Source organism: Oryctolagus cuniculus, chromosome 20, assembly GCF_051225735.1.
Source record: "Oryctolagus cuniculus isolate XC-2025 breed Fujian yellow rabbit chromosome 20, ASM5122573v1, whole genome shotgun sequence".
In the NCBI taxonomy this organism is placed as follows: Eukaryota; Metazoa; Chordata; class Mammalia; order Lagomorpha; family Leporidae; genus Oryctolagus; species Oryctolagus cuniculus.
Window position 1 is genome coordinate 20,542,454 of NC_142886.1, and position 26,389 is coordinate 20,568,842.

Sequence of the window (26,389 nt, forward strand, 5' to 3'; positions counted from 1 at the left end):
TGGCTCCAGGCTTTGGATTGGCCCAGCTCTGGCTGTTGTGGACATTTGGGCAGTGAACCAGCGGATGGAAGACCTCTCACTCTCTCTGTGTAACTCTGCCTTTCAAATAAATAAATCTTTTATTTTTTAAAAGGAAGATATATATATATATATACATAAACATTCAAATTTAAGGAATAGAGAGTGGGGCAAAGTCTACAAATTGATGCTACTGGGAAAAATAGGCTAAGGATGGAAGATTAGAGCAGTGATACACACTTAATTCTATATGTATTAGGCTAAGATGGAAGTGTACTTCATTCACAGTAAAGAACTAGAGATGGATGGTCAAAGGCTAATAGAGGAGCTCCTCAGTCACCAAGGAATCAGATTCCTTTCATCTTTCTATAACCCCTTCAGTTCTCATCCTTAGAGTGTGGCCTTTACTTCATGGCCCAAGATGGTTACGATGGTTTTTGGAACTTCAGCCTTCATATTCACATTTCAAGAAGGGAATGAAATGGCAAAGAGAACCTATTGGAAGTTTCATATATTTCTTGTATCTCCTTGAATAGAAGCCTATTACATGATTATATTTAACTATGAGAGAGACATAGAATATGCCATGTTTTAGTGGGATGGAAATGTGCTAACTAAAAAAAAATTAGGGTTGTTATTATTAACTAAAAATGGGAGAATGGATATTGGGGACCATTGGCCACTGGCAGAAGTGACACTAAATTAGTCTTTTTGTTTATGGTTCTGTGCCCTTGAGGTGTGCAGAAAGTATAGATCTTGATGACAAGGTCAGTCCACCATTACAAGATTAGTGGAAATCTTGCCTCACATTTACTCATACCTTACTGTATATTTACACATTTCATGTTATACATTCACCTTGTCTTTCTAATCTCTTATCTGCCACCTCCCATTATTTCACTATTCTGTCAGCTTCTGTGATGGCTAATTTATGGATATGATTGCATTTATGACCTATCTACCTCTCCTTTAATGTAGAATTTGTTCCAGCTTGCTGCCCTGTAACTGGTCCCTTTGGTTTCAAACTCCTGCATATTTTATGTCTTCTATGCTTTCTTAGATGATTACATCTAATCAGATTATATTAATTTGCTAGGGTTACCATAACAAATACCATAGACTGAGTGGCTTAAATAGCAGAAATTTATTTTCTCACATTTCTGGAGGCCAGAAGTGCAATGTCAAGGTACAGGAAGTACTTTTCTCCAAGGCTTCTTTCCTTGACTTGCAGATTATCATATTTTCTTGTCTTCACATGGTTCTTCCTTTGTGCACACATTTCCATGTCCAAATTTCTTCCCAATGATTTTAATAAAAATATTTTATTTATTTGAGAGGCAGAGTTATAGACAGAGGGAGAAACACAGAAAGATCTTCCATCTGCTAGTTAACTCCACAAATGGTCATGATGGCCAGAGCTGGGCTGGTTGCAAGCCAGGAGCAAATAAACAAACTGAATGAAAATGGAACATACTGTAGTGTACAGAAGCTCAAATTAACCATGTGCTATGCATTTAGAAAATGTTTTTCAATATTTTATCATCTCTTTACAGTTATAACAATTCACTTCAACAATCACAGAATCCTTTTCTTCCAGTGCTACAAACCGTGTTACAAATGAAAGCTGGTACTGATGCTTATCAAAATTGATGCTTTATATAAAACCACTTTATATGTTAACTTGTTCCCAAAAACCTCTTACTCTTTTTTTCTTGGCCTGATATCACTCATTTTGGATTAAAGTATACTATAAAGACATTTCTAACTTAATCGTTTCTTTAAAGAATTTATTTCCAAATATGGTTGAATTGTGAGATACTGGGGATTAAGATGTCAACATATGAATGTTTGAGGCACAGAATTTTGCCCATGACCCAGGTTATAGAGAAGATTTTGGAAGATGGCATTGAATATCTCTGTTCTGGCTTATTAAATGTTGGGTTTATAGTCTAACCTTTGTAGAAGTATTAATAGATTTTTTAATTTCCATGTTCTTGAGGAAGGTTGCACTGCTGCTTAATGACAGCAAATATCAGCAAGGAGTTCACAGTTACTTTATATCCATCTCCTAGCAGCCCTTTTGCTTGGTTTATTCCTTTCTTCTGTATACATACACTCTATCCACAATAAATCTAATTTAGTCCCCTAGCTATAAATGGTATTTATATGCTGGCCTTCACCTGTCTTCATTGAACATGAATCTTTTGTGTCCTAGTTGCCTACCTCAAAATTTGGATGCCCAACCAGCATGTTACATCATCTTGGTAAGAATATAATTCTTAATCCCTTTACCCTCAAAGGTACACTATCTTTAGTCTTTCCCTTTCTTTGAGTAACTTAATTTTTCCAGTTCGAACAAAAATCTTAAGAACCATTTTTTATTCTGTTCTTTCCCTCATACCTTATATTCAACACATGAGAAAGTCCAGTTCATACAAAATATAGCCTATATCTGACAATCTCTGCCACTACTACCCTTTTTTTTTTTTAAAAAAGATGTATTTATTTATTTGGAAGGCAGAATTACAGAGTGAGAGGGAGAGACAGAGAGATCGCCCATATGCTCGTTCACTTCCCAAATAGCCACAATGACAAGGCCAAAGCCAGAGGCATGGAACTCTATTCAGGTTTCCTATGTGGGTGCAGGGGCCTAAGCACTTGGGCCATCTTCTGCTGCTTTCCCAGGCACATTAACAGGAAGCTGGCTTGGAAGTGGAGCAGCTGGGACTAGAACCAACACTCATATGGAATGCCAGCATCCCAGGAGGTAACTTAACCTGTTGTGTCACAACACTGCCTCTCTGCCACTTCCATCTTATTACAAAGACCAGACTCTGCTTTGGCTGTTCTTCCTAATAATTTGCACTGTTGCTTATTCCCTATCCCCCGTTCATTTTTCCTAAGGTTGGTGCAGTCTAGCAAAAATGTAAATCAGATTGCATCATGCTCCTGCTTTAATTTCATCTCACTTAGAATAAAGCCAATGTCCTTACAATTTCTATTAAACCACGTGATCTGTCCTCTAATAGCTATGTAACTCTTCTTTCACCAAAATCCCCTGCCCTACTCATTACATATACTCTGGACTTTTTTCTGTTCTTCAAGTAAGTTTGGTTTTGCTCCAGATACTGTGCTGTCTGCACCTGCTCCTTCTTATTTACTGCTTTATCTAAGAGTTGCCTTTAGTGAATGGATGAGCGTCAATGATGATGAAACCTAAACTCAGTTACTTAGAAAAGTTTACATGGTAGTTGTCATTTGCTATCTTATCACCCATTGCTACCATGAGTGTCTTAGTTTGACTGCCTGGGTTTATTTCAGCTTTGACATTGTTGATGTTCTCACAATGAATCCATGTTTGACTTCAAAGGAAGCCTTATTTTCTTCAAACTGTCAAAAGAAAGTATTTTATTCCATCACTAAGAAATGACTAATCTACATAATCTGTATCTTTGTTTACTTTTTGTTAGTTTTTATTGACAATGATACAGTCTTTTTAAAATTATAATCTGTTGCTTATGGTCTCTACTGACACCATTTCATGCACTCATGGTAGCTGGTCATATATGACATTGCTGTAGGGGGATGGAACTTTGTTATTCCAATGTGAGGTCCAGATATATTTGTATCACTTGCTGCTTAATTGTGCAGTTTGTTCCTGTTTGAGAGAGTTTACCTGCCTGGTATCTTCAGTCATCATTCTGAAGACTTCCTTTGTAACTATTGATATGTATTCTGTGAAATGAATGTCTAATGTTTTTATTTAAAATGCAACTTAGGGGCTGGTATCATGGTGCAGCAGGTTAAGCTGCCTCTCTGGACACTTGCATCCCATATCGGAGTGCCAGTTCAATGTCCTAGCTGCTCATGCTTTTGATCCACCTTCCTACTGATATGCCTGGGAAGAGAGCAAATGATGGCATAGGTACTTGGATTCCTGCCACTCAAGTGTGAGACCTGGATGGAGTTCCTGACTCCTGGCTTTAGCCTGGACAGTTTGGCTGTTGTAGCTATTTGGGAAGTGAACTGTGGGATGGAGGATCTCTCTCTCTCTATCTCTCTCCCTCTCTCTCTCCCTTTCTCTTTTCTCTCCCTCTCTCTGTATCATTCTAATCATTCTACTCTTCAAATAAATAAATCTTAAACAAATTTAAAAGCAGAAGCTTTGTTTTAAAAAATGCCAATTAGTTACCTATGTAAGTAGTCTGTCTCTCACCTATATAATCCTCCATACTTTCTCAGAATTACCATTTCTTTTTTAGTCACCTCACTTGTTAAGTTAGTACAATTTGACATGTGCTTAAGATAAATTTATTTAAGAAACTTTTGCTATGTCTTATAGTCTTTTAATTTAGGATATTTAGAAAAAAATTGTCCTAGTTATTTCATTATATATTTAGTTGAATAATATCTCTGTATACTAGTGACTTACATACGAAATCTGAAATATCCCAGACTGTTCTCTTCCTCTAACCTCCTCACTCCGTCAGTCAGTAAATTTTTTAAAAGATTTATTTATTTAATTGAAATTTGGAGTTACATAGAGAGAAGGAGAGGTGTGTGTGGGGGTCTTCCATCCATTGGTTCACTCCCCAAGTGGCCGCAATAGCCAGAACTGTGCCAATCTGAACCCAGGAGCCAGGAGCTTCTTCTGAGTCTCCTATGTGGGTGGAGGGGCTCAAGGACTTGGGCCATCTTTCACTGCTTTCCCAAGCCATAGCAGACAGCTGGATCAGAAGTAGAGCAGCCAGGATTGAACCGGCTCCTATATGGGATGCCGGCACTGTAGGTGGTGGCTTTACCTGCTATGCCACAGCGCCGGCCCCAGTCAGTAAATTTTTGTTCTTAAGTTTCAAAACTGTTTCTTCCTCTTTGTTTAAGCTGATTTCTTTAATTCATATCCTTGCAATCTTATCTGCATTGTTTTAGGAATCTCTTAAATGATCTCTTCAGATAAAGTCTTAGCTCCTTAAATTTATCCCCTACATGTTTCCAGATTTTCTAGAATTCAGTTTTTTTCTTTTTAATTTTATTTAAGGTCAACAAATTCCATATATACAAATTTAGGAATATAGTGACACTTTCCACCTTACTCTCCCTCCCACCCATGATCTCACCCTTCAATTTTTATTCTGTGACTTTCCTGCTTAAAATTTATCAGTGGCTTTCATTAGTCTTTAACTCAAAGACAGATTCCTTAGTAAGGCTAACGTAATGATTTATAATCTGGTTTCTTGCTATAAAAATGTTTCATTGTTCCATGTCCTTACTCAAAATCCTTCAGCATCTTTTCATCTCATTTACAAGAAAAGCCAAAGTCTTGGTCATATAGTTGCTTCTGGGCCGGTGGATAACTTTGAGCCCTCCGGAGTGAGGTGGTACCCCTTTAGAGGCTGAGTGTCCTTTGAGATGGCCAAGGAGGTTGAGCTGCATTCCTCTGAAGCCTGGTGGTGAGACTTGTTCACGTCTCAGCATTTGTCCAGGACTGACCTTCTCCAGGGTAGCATGGAGCATAGTGCATTCACCTGTTACCGAGTTGTCATTCTGGTTCCCATACTGCATCTCTCCACTCGACTGGTGAGAAAGTTGTCAATATTTTGCTACTAGGTCTGCTTCGAGGTGCTTATTTGAGTCCATGCTCTGTAATGGACTACTCCTTGGTGGCAGCTCTCACTCTCCATAGTCACTTGGGCCTAGGAAAAGATGTTACTATGTTCATGGAGATGTAGCACAGAAAGCTACCAAGGCAGGTCTTCTGGTACTCTTGACTTCACCATTTAACTATCATGATGTGGAAATCTACAAAGCTGTTGCCATGCTATGGAAGCTCTGACCTTCCTGACTTTAATGCCTTCAGAACTGCTTGTATGATGGCTAGTGATCCTGAGCATTTTCTCATGTGTCAGTTAGCCATTTGTATTTCATCCTTTGAAATATGCTGGTTCATGTCCTTTGCCCATTTCTTAACTGGATTGTTTGTTTTGTTGTTGTTGAGTTTCTTGAGTTCTTTATAGATCCTGGATATTAGCCCTTTATCAGTTGCATAATTTCCAAAATTTTTTTAAGATTTTATTTATTTATTTGAGAGGTAGAGTTACAGACAGTGAGAGGGAGAGACGGAGAGAAAGGTCTTCCTTCCATTGGTTCACTCCCCAAATGGCTGCAAAGTCTGGAACTGTGCTGGTCCGAAGCCAGGAGCCAGGTGCTTCTTCCCTGTCTCTCATGCAGGTGCAGGGACCCAAGCCCTTGGGCCATCTTTTATTGCTTTCCCAGGCCACAGCAGAGTGCTGGATTGGAAGAGGAGCAGCTGGAACTAGATCCGGCGCCCATATGGGGTGCCGGCAATGTACATGGAAGATTAACCTACTGCGCCACAGCACTGGCCCCATAGCTTGCAATATTTTCTCCAATTCTATTAATTCATTCTTCACACGTTGAGTATTTCCTTTTTACTTCAAAAGCTTTTTTAGCTTGATATAATCCCATTTGTCCATATTTGTTTTTATTGCCTGTGATTTTGGGGTCTTTTCCAAGAAGTCTTTGCCTAAGCCAAAATCTTGCACTTTCTCTTGTCTTTTCTCTAGTAATTTGATGGTATCAGGTCATAGATTTATATCATTGATCCATTTTGAGTTGATTTTTGTATAAGGTGTAATGTAAGAGTCTTGTTTCATACTTCTGCATGCATAGATCTAATTTTTCAAGCACCATTTGTTGAAGAGATTCTCCTTTCTCCAGGGACTGATTTAGTTCCTTTGCCAAAGATTAGTTGATTGTTGATGAGCGGATTAGTTTCTGGGGGTTCTGTTCTGTTCTGGTTCTGTTCCATTGGTCTACATGTCTATTTTTGTGACAATTCCATGCTGTTTTTATTACAACTGCCCTGTAGTATGTGATGGTGTCTTGATAAACTCATGTTTTAATTCCATTTTCATGGACCTTTTGTAGTATCCTTGTTGTACCTCGAAGGGTTTTCTTTTTTATAGATGGTCTGACTTCGCTTTCTTTTTGATACTGTCTAGTATTTTCACATTATCAACTTATATCAGACACCATCTTCTTACTTTTTCAAAAATAATTACAAAGTAAATTGCATGTAAATAGATTCAGCTGCTTATAAGGAACTTACCAAGTTAAACTTAATCTCCTTTGTTTTCTCCTTTTATTATTTATTTTTTACTGTTAAAAAATCTTCAATTTTCCTATGGTTGAAAATATTCATATTTTCAAAAGAGAAATTAAATGTTAGGGTTAATGTTCTATCTTTAATGAAGCAGTGCAGTTCAGTAGAGATTTTTTATGTTCTCTTTTGTGTTCGCAGCCTACTAGTTCTTGTCTTCCTGTTCTTTCTATAGGATATTACACATCATCATGAGACATAGTCACTCCACTTGCTGCAACATATCAGAACCTTTTACATTCAGGCTACAGTATTTTAGTGCCCATTATTCAATTCCCATTCTCTCCCCCAACCTGTCCCAACTTCTAGTAATCACTCTTTCAAATGTAGATTGAATATGTGTGTGTGTATAAAAATTTGGATTGAACATATACATATTTATTTGTATATGTTGAATATATAAAATTGGATTGAAAATAAATATATGTGTTGGGGCCAGCGCTGTGGTGCAGTGGGTTAACGCCCTGGCCTAAAGTGCCAGCATCCCATATGGGTTCCACTTCCAATCCAGCTCTCTGCTGTGGCCTGGGAAAGCAGTAGAAGATGGCCCAAGTCTTTGGTCCCTTGAACCCATGTGGGAGACCTGGAAGAAGCTCCTGGTTCCTGGCTTTGGATTGGCATAGCTCTGGCCATTGTGGCCAGCTGGGGAGTGAACCATTGGATGGAAGACCTCTCTATCTCTCTCTGCCTCTCCTTTCTCTGGGTAACTCTTTCAAATACATAAGTAAATCTTAAAAAAAAATATATGTGGATATACACACATTATGTTATTCTTTTTACTCCCTTATATGGGAGAAAATATGTGGTATTTGTCTTTTTGAGTTTGTGTTATTTCACTTAACATAGTCATCTCCAGTTTCATTCATTTTGTGAAAATGTTAGGATTTCATTGTTTTTGATGGCAAGATAGCACACAATTGTATATCTACATCACATTTTATTTATCTGTTCTTTCATTGATGAACATCTAGATTGATTCCATATCTTTGCTATTGTGAACAGTGCTGCAATGAACATGAGAGTGCAGGTATCTTTTTCATATGCAAGTTTCATTTTCTTGGGCTATGTAGTTGGAAAGAGAATAACTGGGTGACATGGTAGATCTATTTCTACTTTTTTGTGAAAACTCCATTCTGTTATTCTTCATAATGGCTGCACTGATTTACATCCCAGTTCCCTTTTCTTCATATCTTCACCAGCATTTGATATTCTTTTGTCCATTAGACAATAGCCATTCTATCATGAGTGAGATGATACCTCAATGTGGTTTTGATTTGCATTTCCCTGATGGCTAGTGATGTTGAGCATTTTTTTTTCATGTATATGTTGGCCATTTTTATTTCTTCTTCTTTTTTTTTTTTTTTTTTTTTTTTTTTTTTTTTTTTTTTTTTTGAAAGAAAGAGGTCTTTTTTTTTTTATTTTTATTTTTTTTATTTTTTATTTTTTTTTGACAGGCAGAGTGGACAGTGAGAGAGAGAGACAGAGAGAAAGGTCTTCCTTTGCCGTTGGTTCACCCTCCAATGGCCGCCGCGGCCGGCGCACCGCGCTGATCCGATGGCAGGAGCCAGGAGTCAGGTGCTTTTCCTGGTCTCCCATGGGGTGCAGGGCCCAAGCACCTGGGCCATCCTCCACTGCACTCCCTGGCCACAGCAGAGGGTATTTCTTCTTCTGAAAAAGGTCTATTTATTTCCCTGGTCCATTTGTTAATTGGATTAGTTTTTTGTTGTTGATTTTTTAGTTTCTTATATATTCTGGATATTAATCCCCTTTGTCAGATGAATTCTGTTCATTGCCTCTTCACTCTGATGATTGTTTCTTTTGCTGTGCATAGGTTCCTTGGCTTGTGTATTTTTAAATGTGATTTAAGATTTTATATAATTAGTTTTAATAGAGTCAGTATAATTTGCAGGTACAATTTTAAGAATATAATATTCTCTCCCCTTCTCTCCCACCTACCCTCCCTCCCTCTCCCTTTCTTTATTTTTTTAGCTTTTGAGATAACATATTTTAAATTTACATTGCAGTAAGATGGCTTAGTGCTTCACCAAATAATAAGTTTAACAAGTAAAAAGCAAAAAGACCCTGGTTTAATGGGATTATAGCCTATAGCCGTAAATGATAATTAAAGGAAAAATGACCATTTAACTCATATACAGTAAATTTTAAAGTAATTACAAATAATTGAAACTACAGTTGTATTATATTTTTAACCCTTGATTTGACAGTGGTATAGCAAAACTTTACAAAACTATGTGGTAAACTGATACACATAGTTCTCTCTCTCTCTCTCTCTCTCTCTCTCTCATCTTATCTCTCTCTCCATCTTCTCATGATCAAGAAATATCTCTCCATTTTTTGTGTGTCCTTAATCATTTTTTTCAGCAATTTTTCATAATTTTCATTGTTGAGATCTTTCACTTCTTTGGTTAAATGTATCCTTAAATATTTGATTTTTTGTGACTATTGTGAATGGGATCTTTCTTGATTTCTCTTTCAGTGAGTTTGGCATTAATGTATAAAAAAGCAACTTGTTCTTGGTGCTGAGGGAGATTAATGAGGCTTTCTCCTTTTCCCACAGTTGCTGTGGCTCTAGGACTGTGTGAAGCAGATGCATCATTCCTCAGGTTCTACTAGGAGAGTCCAACTGGTGCTATGGCTTATAACACCAAAAGCCTTGATCCTGGGACTAGAGAACATAAATTGAACTCTACTCCGGTCCTACAGCATGCCTACAAGGTATACAAGAAATGTTGCTATTGTGAATATGAGCTAGAGAGGCAGAATACATGTATTTTTAATACCTTGTCCAAAGAATTGTTGCAGTGCCTATCTCTTGAAGTGTTTCCACCGTTATTTTAACAGTTCTACAGGTTTGAGTCTTAAATTGAGATCATTGATGCATCTTTTTTGTAAATTTATTTGCACACATTTTATAAATGCAATATTAGGAACATAATAATTCTTCCCACTGTACCTGCCCTCCCACCCACTCTCCCACCCCTCTTCCTCTTCCCTGTCCTTTTCCCTGTTTTGTTTTTCACTAAGATCTATCTTCATTTAACTTTATATACAGAGGGTTAACTCTATTCTAGGTAAAGAGTTGAACATTTGTATGAGAAAAAGAAAAGAAAAAAAAACAAAGCCTGTTCCTCAATAGTCTAGACAAGGGTTATTCAGAGTTATTGTTATTGATGCATGTTGGATGATCCATTTTGTTCAGATTGCGAGGTAGAAGGTCTGGTTAACATATGGTATCCAGTTTTCCCAATACTACTTATGAGAGAGACTGTCTCTTCTCCAGGGTGTGTTTTACTGCTTCATCAAAGGTAAGTTGGCTATAGTGTGCAAGCTTATTTCTGGGATTTCCATTTTTCATTAATTGTCCATGTATCTATTTTAATGCCAGTATCATTCTGTTTTGGTTCAAATAGCACTATATATAACTCGAAATATGGTATTTTGAGGCCTCCAGTTTTCTTCTTATTGTCCAAGATTACATGGCTATTTGGGAGTCTTTTAGTATTTCCACATGAATTGTGAGATGATTTTTTTTAACAAGTTCTGCAATTAATTTCATTGACATTTGGCAAAAATCATATTAAATCTGTAAATAGCAATGGGTTGTTATGGAAGTTTTTGTAATATTAATTTTTCTAGGTCATGAACATGCGCAGTCTTTCCATTTTTGCATGTCCTGTTCAATTTATTTGAAGAATATTTTGTAATTTTCATTGTAAATGTCTTTCACATGCTTGGGTAAATTTATTGCAATATGCTTTATTTTGGGGGGAGCTATAGTGAATGGGACTGCTTTAAAATTTATTTCTTGGTGAGTTCCTTATTGGCATATACAAAAGCTGCTGATTTTTGACTGTTAATTTTGTATTTTGCCATGTTACCGAATTTGCATATCAGTTCTAATAGTCACTTGGTGCAGTCTTCTGGCTTCACTTTATAGTCATGTCATCTGAAAACAGGGCTAGTTTGACTTCTTCCTCTGTTATTTATATGCCTTTTATTTATTTTTATTGCCTAGTGGCTCTGGTTAAAACTTCCAGTATTATATTAAATAAGATTGTGAGCATGGATACCCTTGTCTAGTTCTAGATCTTGGAGGGAAGGCTTTCATCTTTTTCCTATTTAATGGATTGTTTACTGGGGTTTGTCATAGATAATCTTTATTATGCTGAGGTAGTTATCTTCTATACCTAATTCGTTAAAGGTATTTTAAAATTATGAATGGGTATTGAATTTTATAAATTTTTCTGCATCTATTGAAGTGACCATGGGATATTTATCCTTCAATTCACTGGTGCTGTGAATTACATTTATTGATTTTTGTATGTTGATTCATCTGAGATGAATCCGGCTTTGTCAAGGTGAATGGTCTTTTTGATGTGTTGTAGGATTCAACTTGCTAGCATTTTGTTGAGTTTTTGCATCTTTGTTCATGAATGTATACTTCTCTCTCTTTCTCTCTCTCTTTTTTTTGTTATTGTATCTATTTTGTCTGGGTTTGGAATCAGGGTAATTCTGACCTCACAGAATGAGTTAGGGAGGGTTCCCACCCTTCCCAGTTTTTGAAATAATTTGAGGGATAATGGCGTTAGTGCTTCCTGAAAAGCTTGATAAACTTCAACAGTGGAAGCATTTGATTCTGGGCTTTTCTTTAATCAGAGACTTTTTATTACTGATTCAGTATCATTACTTGTTATTAGTCTGTTCAGGTTTTTTGTGTCTTCAGAGTTCAATTGTGAAAGGTAATGTATTCCAGATGTGCAACCATTTCTTCTAGATTTTTTGATTTGTTGACATAGTTGCTCATAGTAGTCCCTAATGATATTTCTGTGGTAAAAGTTTTAATATCTCCTTTTCCTTTCTTATTAATTTGAGTCTTCTCTTTCCTTAGGTTAGCTGAAATTTTATCAATTTTATTTATCTTTTCAGAAAACAAGTGCTTCATTTCATTAGTTTTGTGTTTTCTTAGTTTCTGTTTCTTTTAGTTCTGCTCTAATTTTTATTATTATTTGACTTCTACTGACTTTGTGTTTGGTTTATTCCTGATTTTCCACATCCTTGAGATACTTTATTAGGATGTTTGCTTCATCTTTTTCTTTCTTTGGATGTGGGTGCTTATTGCTGTAAACTTCCATCTTGATGTGCCACATAAGTTTTGGTCCCGGAAGTGTTTCCATTTCCACTAATTTACAGAAATTTCTAATTTTTAAATAACCCATTATTTTTATTCTTTTTTCTTTTTTATTCTTTCTCTGTTTTTTTTTCTGTCTGGGATATTACAAAAAAAACCTGTCTTTGAGTTTGAGTATCCTTTCTTCTGCTTCATGTAGTCTGTTATTAAGACTTTTAATTGTATTTTTGATTGACTTACTGAGTTCTTCATCTTTAGAATTTCTGTTTGGCTCTTTTTCAATATTTCTATTTCCTTGCTAAATTTCTCATTTATATGATGCATTTATTTTCTAATTTCATTTAACCTTCTGTCTGTAGTCTCTTACACCTCTTTGAGAGCATACTTATAATGATTATTTTGAATTCTCTATCAGGCATCTCATCAATCTCCCTTTCTGTGGAGTTTAATATGAATCCAAAGTGTCTTTGGATTCTTTTTGGGCATGATATTGCCTTGATTTTTCATATTGCTTTTATCTCTCTGCTGATTTTTGTGCATCTGGTGGATCAGTTGTCTGTCATTTTTAAGTGGTGGTTTTCATGGATTTAAGATTTCTCCAGAAGACATGTCTTCAGATATGACTTTGGCAGGCTATTTTGGCTTTGGTTTGCAGTTGGCTGGCAAGAAGGCTTGGTGAATTCTCCTGATATAGCCCTGCTTAGCTTGAAAACTCCTCACTTTGGTGACCCCATTTCCTCAAAACACACCAATGTGGGCAGTCAGTCATCGTCTCCAGCCCACCTCAGCTGCAGTGAGTGCTCCTTACTCGATCCCAGTATCAGCTGGGATCTCTCTATGTAGTTCAGCGCTGTTACTGATGGCCACAGCAACAGTAGCTGTGTGTGTAGGCGGGATGAGGGGCACCTTTCAGTCCCACCAAGGGTATACAAGGTTTTATGGTGGTGGCTGGGGTCTGTGGCCTGTGTGTTTTGCCACCTGTGCCCACCAAAACATAGGCAGGTATGTACTGTGATGGGGCTGGGGGCTGGGACACTCTCCAAGATCAGGGTAAGCTAAAGAAGTGGAGCCCTGAAGCCCGAGCTACTGGAAACAACCATCCCTACCCAGTAATGCTAGGGTATACTTGCTGCAATGAGCTTGATGTCTGGGTCCCTTGCCCAAGCCAAGCTAGACTGGAGAAAGGGGCTGAGTAGACTAGAAAGCTTTTGCATGACCAACCACACTTGCCAAAGCCAGTGTGGCCTGTTGTACTGAAGCGTCCGATTCCCACCAATTAAGACCACAGGAGCCAAGGCTGATGCAAACGCAAGAGTTTTATTTCAAACTCAAGTTTGGTCCGACGTCTGCACCAGGCGCAGCTGGGCTGGATCGGTGGCCCTACAATAAGGTCGTTAGGGTTTTTATACAGTTGAACAAAAAAGTTTGGTTATACAGCATCTGATAGGCTTATATTTTAAATTTATACTTGTCGTTTTATGATTGACTAAAGTATAGGATCCAGCTGCTAGGGTGTACTTGCCAAACTGCAGGGTTTGGGGATGTTATCAATCACCTTAACTGCCTGAAAAGACACCTGGAACTTTGTGTATTTCCCTGGTATTTGTTAATTGGCTATTGCTAGGAGAGCTTATCGCAAGGAGAGTTTTATTTTCTTTTTAAGGAGCTTTTGGCTTAGGGTTCAGGGCCTGGTCAGACCTGAGTTACAAAATGGAGGCCTAGTCTAAAATGGCTGTGCCTTGATCCAGGCTCAGGTCTCTCAGGCCTTGGACCTTACTGGGCTAGGGTCTAATGTTCATCAAAGCAGGAGCCTACAGGTTAAGAGAGTTGTACTATCTGAGTTCATATGCACCACTAACTGTATGTGCCCAAATTAGGTGAGCTTAGGCTGTGTCAGTCTGGGATCAGGGCACTCACCAACGCTGAGGTCTGCTGGAGAGGGGAGCTGTACAGTCAGAACACCTAGGTATGCACCACCAAAGACACCAGGTCAGCCCCTCTGGGCACAGCCAAGACCCCTGGAGAATGTAGTGGGTGGCTCAGGCAGGTGTGAAAGATCATTCATGCTGTAGCTTGCTCCAGCTGATACTGGGATCGAGTAAGGAGCACTCACTGCAGCTGAGGTGGGCTGGAGACGATGACTGACTGCCCACATTGGTGTGTTTTGAGGAAATGGGGTCACCAAAGCGAGGAGTTTTCAAGCTAAGCAGGGCTATATCAGGAGAATTCACCAAGCCTTCTTGCCAGCCAAAACCCCAAGAGGTGATGCACAGCCAGACTGCCCACCTAAGCAAGCTTGTTCCAGCCCTGAGTGTCAGAGATGTCCACTAAGGCTGGACTCTGCTGCAGAAGAGAACTGAGCCAGCAGCCCCCAGCAGACACCATCCCTGGCAACTGTAATGGATGTGTGCAAGCAAACATAGCCACCAAAGCCTAGGCATCCTGGACTTGAGCAGTATAGAGTCTGGAGTAATCAGTAAAACCAAAGCCCACAGGGAAGCTGCTAGTTCAAATGTGTGTGTCTGTACAATGTTCCCAGATTCTAGGTAACTCCAGAAGACATTTGTGTTGAGGCTTTGTAAGTCCCAGTCCCTTCAAGGGATGGCCTATAGTGCAGAGTGAACTGACTTCTAAGGTCTTGTAACAGAACCTGCTGTGCTGGAACATCTATCGCATGTAATGCAAAACACCACTTGGGTTAAAGTGCTGTAGCCACTGTCTCTGCTGGGTCCAGCTGGGACTATGAGGCTGCAATCATTTGTTTCTGGCAGACTGGAATGGTGGTAAGGACCTGAGGATGGGAAATTGGGAGGGGCTTTTGTCTCTTAAGGTAGTATGATTCCTCACAGTGACTCCTTTCTCAAGATGCAGTCATACAATTTCAGCCTTTGTTCTGGTGTATGTGGGGTCGCCATGAAAAGTTCCTTCTCTAATGCAATACTACCCAGCATATCCAGGTAGCTTCCCTTACTAGATTCCAAGCTTGTGATGGTTGTGGATCCTGCCTGTAACTAAAGTTGCTGATATCCACCATCCCTGGAGATAGGATCTGGTGGGTCCTGCTGCTTACTCTTTGCCCTGCAGTGGGGATTCCCCATGTTTATGGGGCCAGGGTCTCTGCTGCTAGCATTCTTGGTGCCTTTCAGTCTGCTGTGATCCCATGTCTCTGAGTTCTTAGGATTTCCTGCATATTCCCTGCTGAGATAGTTATTTACTCATTATTTTGGTTCTTGTCTGTGCTGGGGAAGAAAAAAGTGAGGCACCTCAGTTAGGCCATCTTGACTCCCAATGTTTTCTCCACTTTTGGATCTTTTGTTTGAGAAGAGTAGCACACAGTAATATTCAGAAAACAAGTAAGAATATATTAACGTTCATATGTGTTGTATGCAAAACTGGGGAAATCTTTCTAAGTGGTGTAGGCAGAAATATTCAAAAGGTTACAAGTAGAATTTGATGCCAATCTGAAATGAATTGGATATGATAAAATTACTTGATAAAAAATATATGAAAGATGTATACAATTAAGTGTAATGGTAAGATCATGAAATTAAATAATTCTTACATTAAAAGTGTGTTATGGGGGGCTGGTGCTATGGCGTAGTGAGCTAAGCCTCCACCTGCAGTGCCAGCATCCCATATGGGCACTGGCTCATGTCTCGGCTGTTCCTCTTCTGATCCAGCTCTCTGCTTATGGCCTGGGAAAGCAGTGGAAAATGGTCCAACTGCTTGGGCACCTGCAGCCATGTGGGAGATCTGGAAGAAGCTCCTGGGTCCTGGCTTTGTATTGGCCCAGCTCCAGCCATTGTTTCCATTTTGGGAGTGAACTAGCAGATGCAAGACCTTTATCTCTTTCTCTCCCTCTGTCTGACTGTAATTCTACCTTCTAATAAAATCTTTGAAAAAAAAGTGTATTATGACTTATTAGAAAATAGGAACACATGAAAAGAATTCCATAATTTGGGAAAACTGTAATGGCCAGTAATACATTTATTACTGTATGTGACTGGAAAATGGTTACTTAAATATGTGAAGATGGAAATGACTTGAGAGTGGTAATGCTGGAAATATCATTAGACTACTTCTAATACACAGGTCCTAGAAGGAGCAAAACCAGACAATATGTTGCATAAATTCATGAAGAATCTAAATGTTTTCAGGAGGACTATTGGCAGACACAGGGATGAACCCAAAAATGAATTAGTTTGGAGTAATCTTGTGTGAGTCTGTAATTTTACTATTTCAGTAATCATGTTTTAATTTTTTGTTTATTGAATTTATTTGAAGGGCAGATAAAAACAGAAATACAAAGGGACAAGGAGCTCATATCTGCTGATTTACTCCCCAAATGCCCCCAGTGAACAGGACCGGTACAGGTAAATCCTGGTATCTGGGAACTTCATCCAGGATTCCTTGGTGGGTAATCCTTGAACCATCATCTGCAGCATTACAGCATTCACACTGGCAGAAAGTTGGAGCCACAAGAGGAGACAGATATTAAACCAATCACTATGATATGGGATGCAGTCATGAGTGCCATTTTAACTAGTAACTCAGATGATCACCCCTCAATAACCTTCTTGAATTGGATTTTGCTTTTCTGTCTCATGTTGGTCGCAATGAATGCTATGTATTTTTTGTAATTGTGATTTAAAATTGTGGAATGAAAATGACATCAGCAAAATATCACTCTTGGAAGTTGCATGCTCTCATTCATATTTACTTGAGAGAAAACGTGCACAAGAGAGCAAGCTCTCATCCCCTGATTCCCTTCCTAAACACCTGTAATGCCTCATTTGGACCATAGTGAGGATCCAGAAATATAGTCCAGATCTCAATGGGTGACAGGAACTTAAAGACTAGAGCCATCTCCACTGCCGACCAGGGCCTGCATAGGCGGGAAGCTGGAGTCAGGATCCAAGCCAAGAATTGAATGCAGATACTCTATAGAGAGGCTGAAGTTTTTTTTTCTTAATATTTATTCATTTATTTGAAAAACAGAGTTACAGAGAGGCAGAGGCAAAGGTAGAGAGAGAGAGAGAGGTCTTCTACCTACTGGTTTACTTCCCAGGTGGCTGCAATGGCTGGAGCCAACCTGAAGCTAGGATCCAGGAATTTTTCTGGGTCTCGCCTGCAGGTTCAAGGGCCCAAGGGCTTGGGGTATCTTCTACTGCTTTCTCAGGCCATAGCAGGGAGCTGGTTCAGAATTGGAGAAGCCGGGTCTCGAACTGGCATCCAGATGGGATGCCAACACTACAGGCAGCGGCTTTACCAGCTATGCCACAGTGCCAGCCCTGGGAGGCAGGGGTCTTAATTGACAGGCTCAGCATATGCCCCTCCTATAAAAGTCTTGGAAAAAAGGAAAAGCAAAAGTCTCAAAACTGTATGAGCCAATTCTGTAGGAGATCTGAATAAAAAAATTCAGAGTTTTAAAGTTCCCAGGAAAATAACCATCAATAACAATGAAAAAGCCATCTTCAAAATACTCCTGAAATTAAAAAAGAAATCTGTCAAATTGTTTAACTCAGCATGAGCTCACATAACAGAGACTTCACTGAACACACATAAGTAGAGATACTTATCTTGTCTTAATTCACTTCAGAAGGGCTTACTTATAATATATTTTTTGAAAAGCAGCACTGGAGAAGAATTACAGTATATTTTCCACTTACCTCATTATGATAATCAAGTACACAATTTTCAACAGCAACAACAAGATATTCAAAGAAACAGTAAGACATTCTCATTCAAAGGAACAGAATAAATTGAGAGCACTCATCTGCAAAGAAGTTCAGACATCAGGCTTACTAGACAATGTTTATAAAACCATTGGCTTCAGTATATTCAAAGAACTAAAGGAAAACATGGATAAAAAATCACTTTTAGTGGAGCATTTTGGCAATTACTTTAAAACTCTGAGCTTTATAGACACTGCCAATGTTGTGGTGTGAAAACATTATCTTTAGCACATTCTTCAAAGAAACCACAGTGACATCCTTCTGAAAGGACTCTCAATGAATCCTGCCTTCTAATGTTCACACATTTCTGTAAGGATCTCCCCTTTTACTATTTGGACATGATTACTTACTTCCAAATAATTGAATATGGCAAAAAGGTAGGATTTTGCTTTCTGCATTAGTTATAGAGATTGTCACTTTCATCTTCATGTACTATTTGGCTCTTGTCCAGTATTTGCTCTAATCAAATAAGCCAGAGAGGCCAAAGCAGTAAGGAACTAAGGCAACAATTCCATTGCAAGGAAGGAACTGAGGCCTTTGTTGTATAGCAATGCTGGAGGAACTGAATCATGGCAGTGGCCCATACGTGTGGTATAATAGCTGATCCTTCCATCAAGAGCCTTCCCATGAAATGTGTCCCTGCTCAAACCTTGACTGAATCCTTGAAGAGACTGAAATAATGTGCCCAGCCAAGCTGTGCCCTACTGTTGATAAAATAAGTGTATGTTTTAGTCATGACTTTGCTTTTAGTTTGGCTGTGTAATTGCTCCAAAATGTAGGGACTTAAAACACATACACACACCTTTATTCTGAGGCTTGGAGCATGGCTTTATTTATCTATTTATTACTTTTTTTGAGCACAGCTTTTAAAAAACACACAGTCTCAGAAAGAATAAATATGTATGCTTTTTAAGCCACTACATTTTGGAGCAGACAAAATAACAGCAGTCTTGACTTCTTCGTGTGGCATGGACTGCAAAGTTGTTAAACAAATCCTTACTTTGGTAAAGAAATAAAAACTTCTACTTAAATCATTTTTTACTACAGTATTGTTTAAATTACTTTGATGCACCATGTGTTTCTGGATATGGGAAAACAAAAAAAAGTCAATTTGTGTTTCCAGAAACACACTTCAATTGACACTTAACTCTGTCATCTAGTCCATGTATTACAAACAATATTTTCCTTCCAAACTTTAATGTTACCCTTTAGATAAGTATTTTATTCCATTAGAAACATGCGTACTGACTGCTAAATTGCAACATATTAGAATGCTTTCAAAAAATAATTATTCCTAATTAAAGGTGTATTCTAGACTCACAGCAGATTTTAGCCTTTAAAGTCAGAAGAAAATGTGTTGACTTCCTCTTTCTCCCTGTCCATTCAGTTTGACTCACTCAAGCCTCAGCGAGTAGATCCATAGAAAGATTTTCATTTCTCTCATTAATGCCTTTCAGAAGTTAATGTTTTGTTAATCAGTAACCTCTCCCTCTCTCTCATCATTCTCCCCGCCCCAAACTGTTTAATTGTGTCCAAAATATCAGGCGTCCTGAACCATAGCTATTGGCTTCTATTTAACATAAAGTACACTCCAAATATGCCATAGACTCTATTCAAATCCAGAAATCTATTACCTTCTTCCAAGTGTGATTTTTTTAACTTTTATTTAATGAATATAGATTTCCAAAGTACGGCTTATGGATTACAATGGCTTCCCCCCCATACTGTCCCTCCCACCCACAACCCTCCCCTTTCCCACTCCCTCTCCCCTTCCATTCATCAAGATTCATTTTCAATTATCTTAATATACAGAAGATCAGCTTAGTATACATTAAGTATTTCAACAGTTTGTTCCCACACAGAAACATAAAGTGAAAAATAATAGATGATTTTTTTAAATGATGATGAAATCAGATCAGACCTATTGTCATGTTTAATCCCAGTGAGAGTCAAGTTGGGAATTGATAATTTCTTTTTTTTTTTTTACAGAAGATCAGTTTAGTATGCATTAAGTAAAGATTTCAACAGTTTGCACCCCCATAGAAACACAAAGTGAAATATATTGTTTGAGTACTCGTTATAGCATTAAATCTCAATGCACAGCACATTAAGGACAGAGATCCTACATGAGGAGTAAGTGCACAGTGACTCCTGTTGTTGACTTTACCAATTGACACTCCTGTCTATGGCATCAGTAATCTCCCTATGCTCCAGTCATGAGTTTCCAAGGCTATGGAAGCCCTCTGAGTTCTCCGACTCTTATCTTGTTTCGACAAGGTCATAGTCAAAGTGGAGGTTCTCTCCTCCCTTCAGAGAAAGGTACCTCCTTCTTTGATGACCTGTTCTTTCCACTGGGATCTCACTCACAGAGATCTTTTGCCAGAGTGTCTTGGCTTTCCATGCCTGAAATACTCTCATGGGCTTTTCAGCCAGATCTGAATGCCTTTAGGGCTGATTCTGAGGCCAGAGTGCTATTTAGGACATCTGCCATTCTATGAGTCTGCTGAGTATCTCACTTCCCATGTTGGATCACTCTCCCCTTTATTTATCCTATCGGTTAGTGTTAGCAGGTACTAGACTTGTTTATGTGCTCCCTTTGACTCTTAGTCCTTTCATTATGATCAATTGTGAACTGAAATTGATCACTTGGAATAGTGAGATGGCATTGGTACATGCCACCTTGATGGGATTGAATTGGAATCCCCTGGTATGTTTCTAACTCTACCATTTGGGGCAAGTCAGCTTGAGCATATCCCAAATTATACATCTCTTCCCTCTCTTATTCTCACTCTTATGTTTAACAGGGATCACATTTCAGTTAATTTTCAACACTTAAGAATAACTGTGTATTAATTACAGAATTAAACCAGTCATATTAAGTAGAACAGACAAAAAAACTACTAAGAGGGATAATGTATTAGGTTGTTCATTAACAATCAGGGCTATGCTGATCAAGTCACCGTTTCCCATAGTGTCCATTTCACTTCAACAGGTTTCCTTTTTGGTGTTCAGTCAGTTGTCACCGATCAGGGAGAACATATGGTATTTGTCCCTTTGGGACTGGCTTACTTCACTCAGCATGATGTGTTCCAGATTCCTCCATTTTGTTGCAAATGACTGGATTTCGTTGTTTCTTACTGCGGTATAGTATTCTAAAGAATACATATCCCATAATTTCTTTATCCAGTCTACCGTTGATGGGCATTTAGGTTGGTTCCAGGTCTTAGCTATTGTGAATTGAGCGGCAATAAACATTAGGGTGCAGACCGCTTTTTTGTTTGCCAATTTAATTTCCTTTGGGTAAATTCCAAGGAGTGGGATGGCTGGGTCGAACGGTAGGGTTATCTTCAGGTTTCTGAGGAATCTCCAGACTGATTTCCATAGTGGCTTGACCAGTGTGCATTCCCACCAACAGTGGGTTAGTGTCCCTTTTTCCCCACATCCTCGCCAGCATCTGTTGTTGGTAGATTTCTGGAAGTGAGCCATTCTAACCGGGGTGAGGTGAAACCTCATTGTGGTTTTGATTTGCATTTCCCTGATTGCTAGTGATCCTGAACATTTTTTCATGTGCCTGTTGGCCATTTGGATTTCCTCTTTTGAAAAATGTCTATTGAGGTCCTTGGCCCATCTCTTAAGTGGGTTATTTGTTTTGTTTTTGTGGAGTTTCTTGATCTCTTTGTAGATTCTGGTTATTAACCCTTTATCTGTTGCATAGTTTGCAAATATTTTTTCCCATTCTGTCGGTTGTCTCTTCACTCTCCTGACTGTTTCTTTTGCAGTACAGAAACTTCTCAATTTGATGCAATCCCAATAGTTGATTTTGGCTTTGACTGCCTGTGTCTCCCAGGTCTTTTCCAGAAATTCTTTGCCTGTGCCAATATCTTGAAGGGTTTCTCCAATGTTCTCTAGTAACTTGATGGTGTCAGGTCGTAGATTTAGGTCTTTAATCCTTGTTGAGTGGATTTTTGTGTAAGGTGTAAGGTAGGGGTCTTGCTTCATGATTCTGCACGTGGAAATCCAGTTTTCCCAGCACCATTTATTGAATAGACTGTCCTTGCTCCAGGAATTGGTTTTAGATCCTTGGTCAAATATAAGTTGGCTGTAGATGTTTGGGTTGATTTCTGGTATTTCAATTCTGTTCCATTGGTCTATCCACCTGTTTCTGTACCAGTACCATGCTGTTTTGATTACAACTGCCCTGTAGTATGTCCTGAAATATCTGGTATTGTGATGCCTCCGGCTTTGTTTTTGTTGTACAAGATTGCTTTAGCTATTAGAGGTCTCTTGTGCCTCCATATGAATTTCAGCACCATTTTTTCCAGATCTGAGAAGAAGGTCTTTGGTATCTTGATTGGTATTGCATTGAATCTATAAATTGCTTTTGGGAGAATGGACATTTTGATGATATTGATTCTTGCAATCCATGAGCATGGAAGATTTTTCCATTTCTTGGTATCCTCTTCTATTTCTTTCTTTAAGGTTTTGTAATTCTCATCATAGAGATCTTTAACGTCCTTGGTTAAGTTTATTCCAAGGTATTTGATTGTTTTTGTAGCTATTGTGAATGGGATTGATCTTAGAAGTTCTTCCTTGGCCACAGCATTGTGTGTGTATACAAAGGCTGTTGATTTTTGTGCATTGATTTTATACCCTGCTACTTTGCCAAACTCTTCTATGAGTTCCAATAGTCTCTTAGTAGAGTTCTTTGGGTCCCCTAAATAAAGAATCATGTCATCTGCAAAGAGGGATAGTTTGAGTTCTTCCTTCACAATTTGTATCCCTTTAATTTCTTTTGCTTGCCTAATAGCTCTGGCTAGAACCTCCAGAACTATATTGAATAGCAGTGGTGAGAGTGGGCATCCCTGCCTGGCGCCAGATTTCAGTGGAAATGCTTCCAATTTTCCCCATTGAATAGGATGTTGGCTGTGGGTTTTTCATAGATTGCTTTGATTGTATTGAGGTTCCTTCCAAACCCAGTTTGCTTAGAGTTTTCATCATGAACGGGTGTTGTATTTTATCAAATGCTTTCTCGGCATCTATTGAGATAATCATGTGGTTTTTCTTCTGCAGTCTGTTAATGTGGTGTATCACATTGATTGTCTTGCACACATTAAACCATCCCTGCATACCAGGGATAAATCCCACTTGGTCTGGATGGATGATCTTTCTGTGTGTTGTTGCATTCTATTGGCGAGAATTTTTTGAGGATTTTTGCATCTATGTTCATCAGGGATATTGGTCTGTAATTCTCTTTCAGTGCTGCATCTTTTTCAGGCTTAGGAATTAAGGTGATGCTGGCTTCATAGAAAGAATTTGGGAGGATTCCCTCTTCTTCGATTGTTCTGAATAGTTTGAGAAGAATTGGGGTTAGTTCTTCTTTAAATGTCTGGTAGAATTCAGCAGTGAATCCATCTGGTCCTGGGCTTTTCTTTGTTGGGAGGGCCTTTATTACTGTTTCAATTTCTGTCTCAGTTATGGGTCTGTTTAGGTTTTCGATGTCTTCCTGGTTCAATTTAGGTAGGTTGCATGTGTCCAGGAATCTATCATTTTCTGATAGGTTTCCCTGTTTGCTGGCATACAAGTCCTTGTAGTAATTTCTGATGATTCTTTTTATTTCTGTGGTGTCTGTTGTTACATTCCCTTTTTCATCTCTGATTTTATTGATTTGGGTCTTTTCTCTTATTTTTTTATTTAGTTGGGCTAATGGGGTGTCAATTTTGTTTATTTTTTCAAAAAACCAGCTCCTTGTTTGGCTGATTTTTTGGAATGTTTTTCTTGATTCAATCCTGTTGATTTCTTCTCTGATTTTAATTATTTCTGTTCTCCTACTAGATTTGGGTCTGGTTTGCTGTAGGTTTTCTAGATCCTTGAGGTGAATTGAAAGCTTATCTATTTGGTGCCTTTCCAATTTCTTGATGTAGGCACCTATTGATATAAACTTTCCTCTTAACACTGCTTTTGCTGCGTCCCATAAGTTTTGGTATGTTGTGCTGTTATCCTCATTTACTTCCAAAAAATTTTTGATTTCTCGTTTAATTTCTTCTATGACCCATTGTTTATTCAGGAGCATGTTGTTCAATCTCCATGTGTTTGCGTATGCTCTAGGGATTCCTGAGTTGCTAATTTCCAACTTCATTCCTTTATGGTCTGAGAAGCTGCATGGTATGATTCTAATTCTTTTGAATTTGCTGAGACTTGCTTTATGGCCTAGTATGTGGTCAATCCTAGAGAAGGTTCCATGTACTGCTGAGAAGAATGTAAAATCTTTAGCTGTAGGATTGAAAGTTCTGTATATATCTGTTAGATCCATTTGGGCTATAGTGTCGTTTAAATCTACTGTATCCTTGTGGCCGGCGCCGTGGCTCAATAGGCTAATCCTCCACCTTGCGGCGCCGGCACACCGGGTTCTAGTCCCGGTCAGGGCGCCGGATTCTGTCCCGGTTGCCCCTCTTCCAGGCCAGCTCTCTGCTATGGCCAGGGAGTGCAGTGGAGGATGGCCCAGGTGCTTGGGCCCTGCACCCCATGGGAGACCAGGAAAAGCACCTGGATCCTGGCTCCTGCCATCGGATCAGCGCGGTGCGCCGGCTGCAGCGGCGGCCATTGGAGGGTGAACCAACGGCAAAAAGGAAGACCTTTCTCTCTGTCTCTCTCTCTCACTGTCCACTCTGCCTGTCAAAAAAATTAAAAAAAAAATCTACTGTATCCTTGTTGATCTTCTGTCCTATTGATCTGTCTATTTCTGAGAGTGGAGTATTGAAGTCCCCCAGTACTATAGTATTAGGGTCTAAGTCTCCCTTTAAGTCTGTTAATAAATCTTTTAGATAAACTGGTGCCCTGTAGTTAGGTGCATATACATTGATAATTGTTATATCTTCTTGTTGTATTGATCCCTTAATCATTATATAGTGTCCCTCTTTGTCTCTCTTAACAGTTTTTGTGGTAAAGTTTATGTTGTCTGATATTAAGATGGCTACGCCCGCTCTTTTTTTCATTTCTGTTGGCATGGTATATCTTTTTCCAGCCTTTCACTTTCAGTCTGTATGGATCTTTGTTGGAAAGATGTGTTTCTTGTAAGCAGCAAATAGATGGGTTTTGTTCCTTAACCCAGTCAGCCAACCGGTGTCTTTTAACTGAACAGTTCAGGCCATTCACGTTCAATGTGACTAATGATAAGTGGTAACTTTGCCCTGCCATTTGTCAAAGATAAGTTCTAATATATGCTTTGAATTCCCTGTGATCTTTAGCTGTGAGGTTTCCTTCCTTGGTTTCCTTCCTTTACCTTCTTTCATATTGATGACCATGTTTCTGTATTTCTGTGTGTAACACATCTTTAAGCATCTTTTGCAGGGCTGGACGAGTGGAAACAAATTCTTTCAATTTCTGTTTGCTATGAAAGGTCTTTATTTCACCTTCATTCACAAATGATAGCTTTGCAGGATATAATATTCTGGACTGGCAGTTGTTCTCTCTTAGTACCTGGGCTATATCTCGCCATTCCCTCCTAGCTTGTAGAGTTTCTGATGAGAAGTCAGCTGTGAGTCTGACTGGAGATCCTCTGAGAGTAATCTGTCGTTTCTCTCTTGCACATTTTAGGATCTTTTCTTTATGTTTCACTGTGGAGAGTTTAATTACAACGTGTCGTGGTGAGGATCTCTTTTGGTCGTGTTTATTAGGGGTTCTGTGAGCTTCCTGTACTAGGATTTCTCTGTCCTTCTCCAAACCTGGGAAATTTTCTGCTAATATCTCACTAAAAAGGCCTTCTAATCCTTTCTCCCTCTCCATGCCTTCAGGAACTCCTAGAACCCGAATGTTGGGTTTTTTAATAGTATCCTGAAGATTCCTGACAATATGTTTTAGATTTCTAATTTCCTCTTCTTTTCTTTGGTCTGACTGTATCCTTTCCTGTTCTCTGTCTTCTAAGTTCGATATTCTCTCTTCTGCTTCACCCATTCTGTTTGTAAGGCTCTCTATTGTGTTTTTCATTTGATCTATTGAATTCTTCACTTCAGTCACTATCACAGTTTCCTGTTGTACTAGTTGTTTCGTTTCATTTTGATTCCTTAATATTTCATTTTCACAAGAGAGATTTTCTATCTTGTCCATTAAGGATTTCTGTAGTTCAAGAATTTGTTTTTGAGAACTTCTTAATGTTCTTATCAATTTTTTGAGATCTGCTTCTTGCATTTCTTCTAACTCATCATCTTCATAATCTTGAATTGGGGTGTCTTTTTCATTTGGGGGCATCATGGTGACTTCCTTGTTTTTATTACCTCGGTTTTTGCGTTTGTTATTTGGCATATTGGAGAT

The 26,389-nt window shown here is 38.7% G+C and overlaps 1 long non-coding RNA gene and 1 pseudogene across 2 annotated transcripts in view; both read left to right on the top strand.

The window, feature by feature from the left end:
• The window catches only part of LOC103345158 (uncharacterized), a 143,719-nt gene that overhangs the window by 817 nt on the left and 116,513 nt on the right, over positions 1-26,389 (top strand). For both annotated transcript variants that reach the window (XR_016226546.1, XR_016226545.1), the window contains exon 2: positions 9,777-9,934. This is a non-coding gene — a long non-coding RNA (uncharacterized LOC103345158). The remainder of the gene's footprint in view (positions 1-9,776; positions 9,935-26,389) is intronic.
• On the top strand, positions 2,267-5,851 carry LOC149120087 (succinate dehydrogenase [ubiquinone] cytochrome b small subunit, mitochondrial pseudogene; annotated as a pseudogene).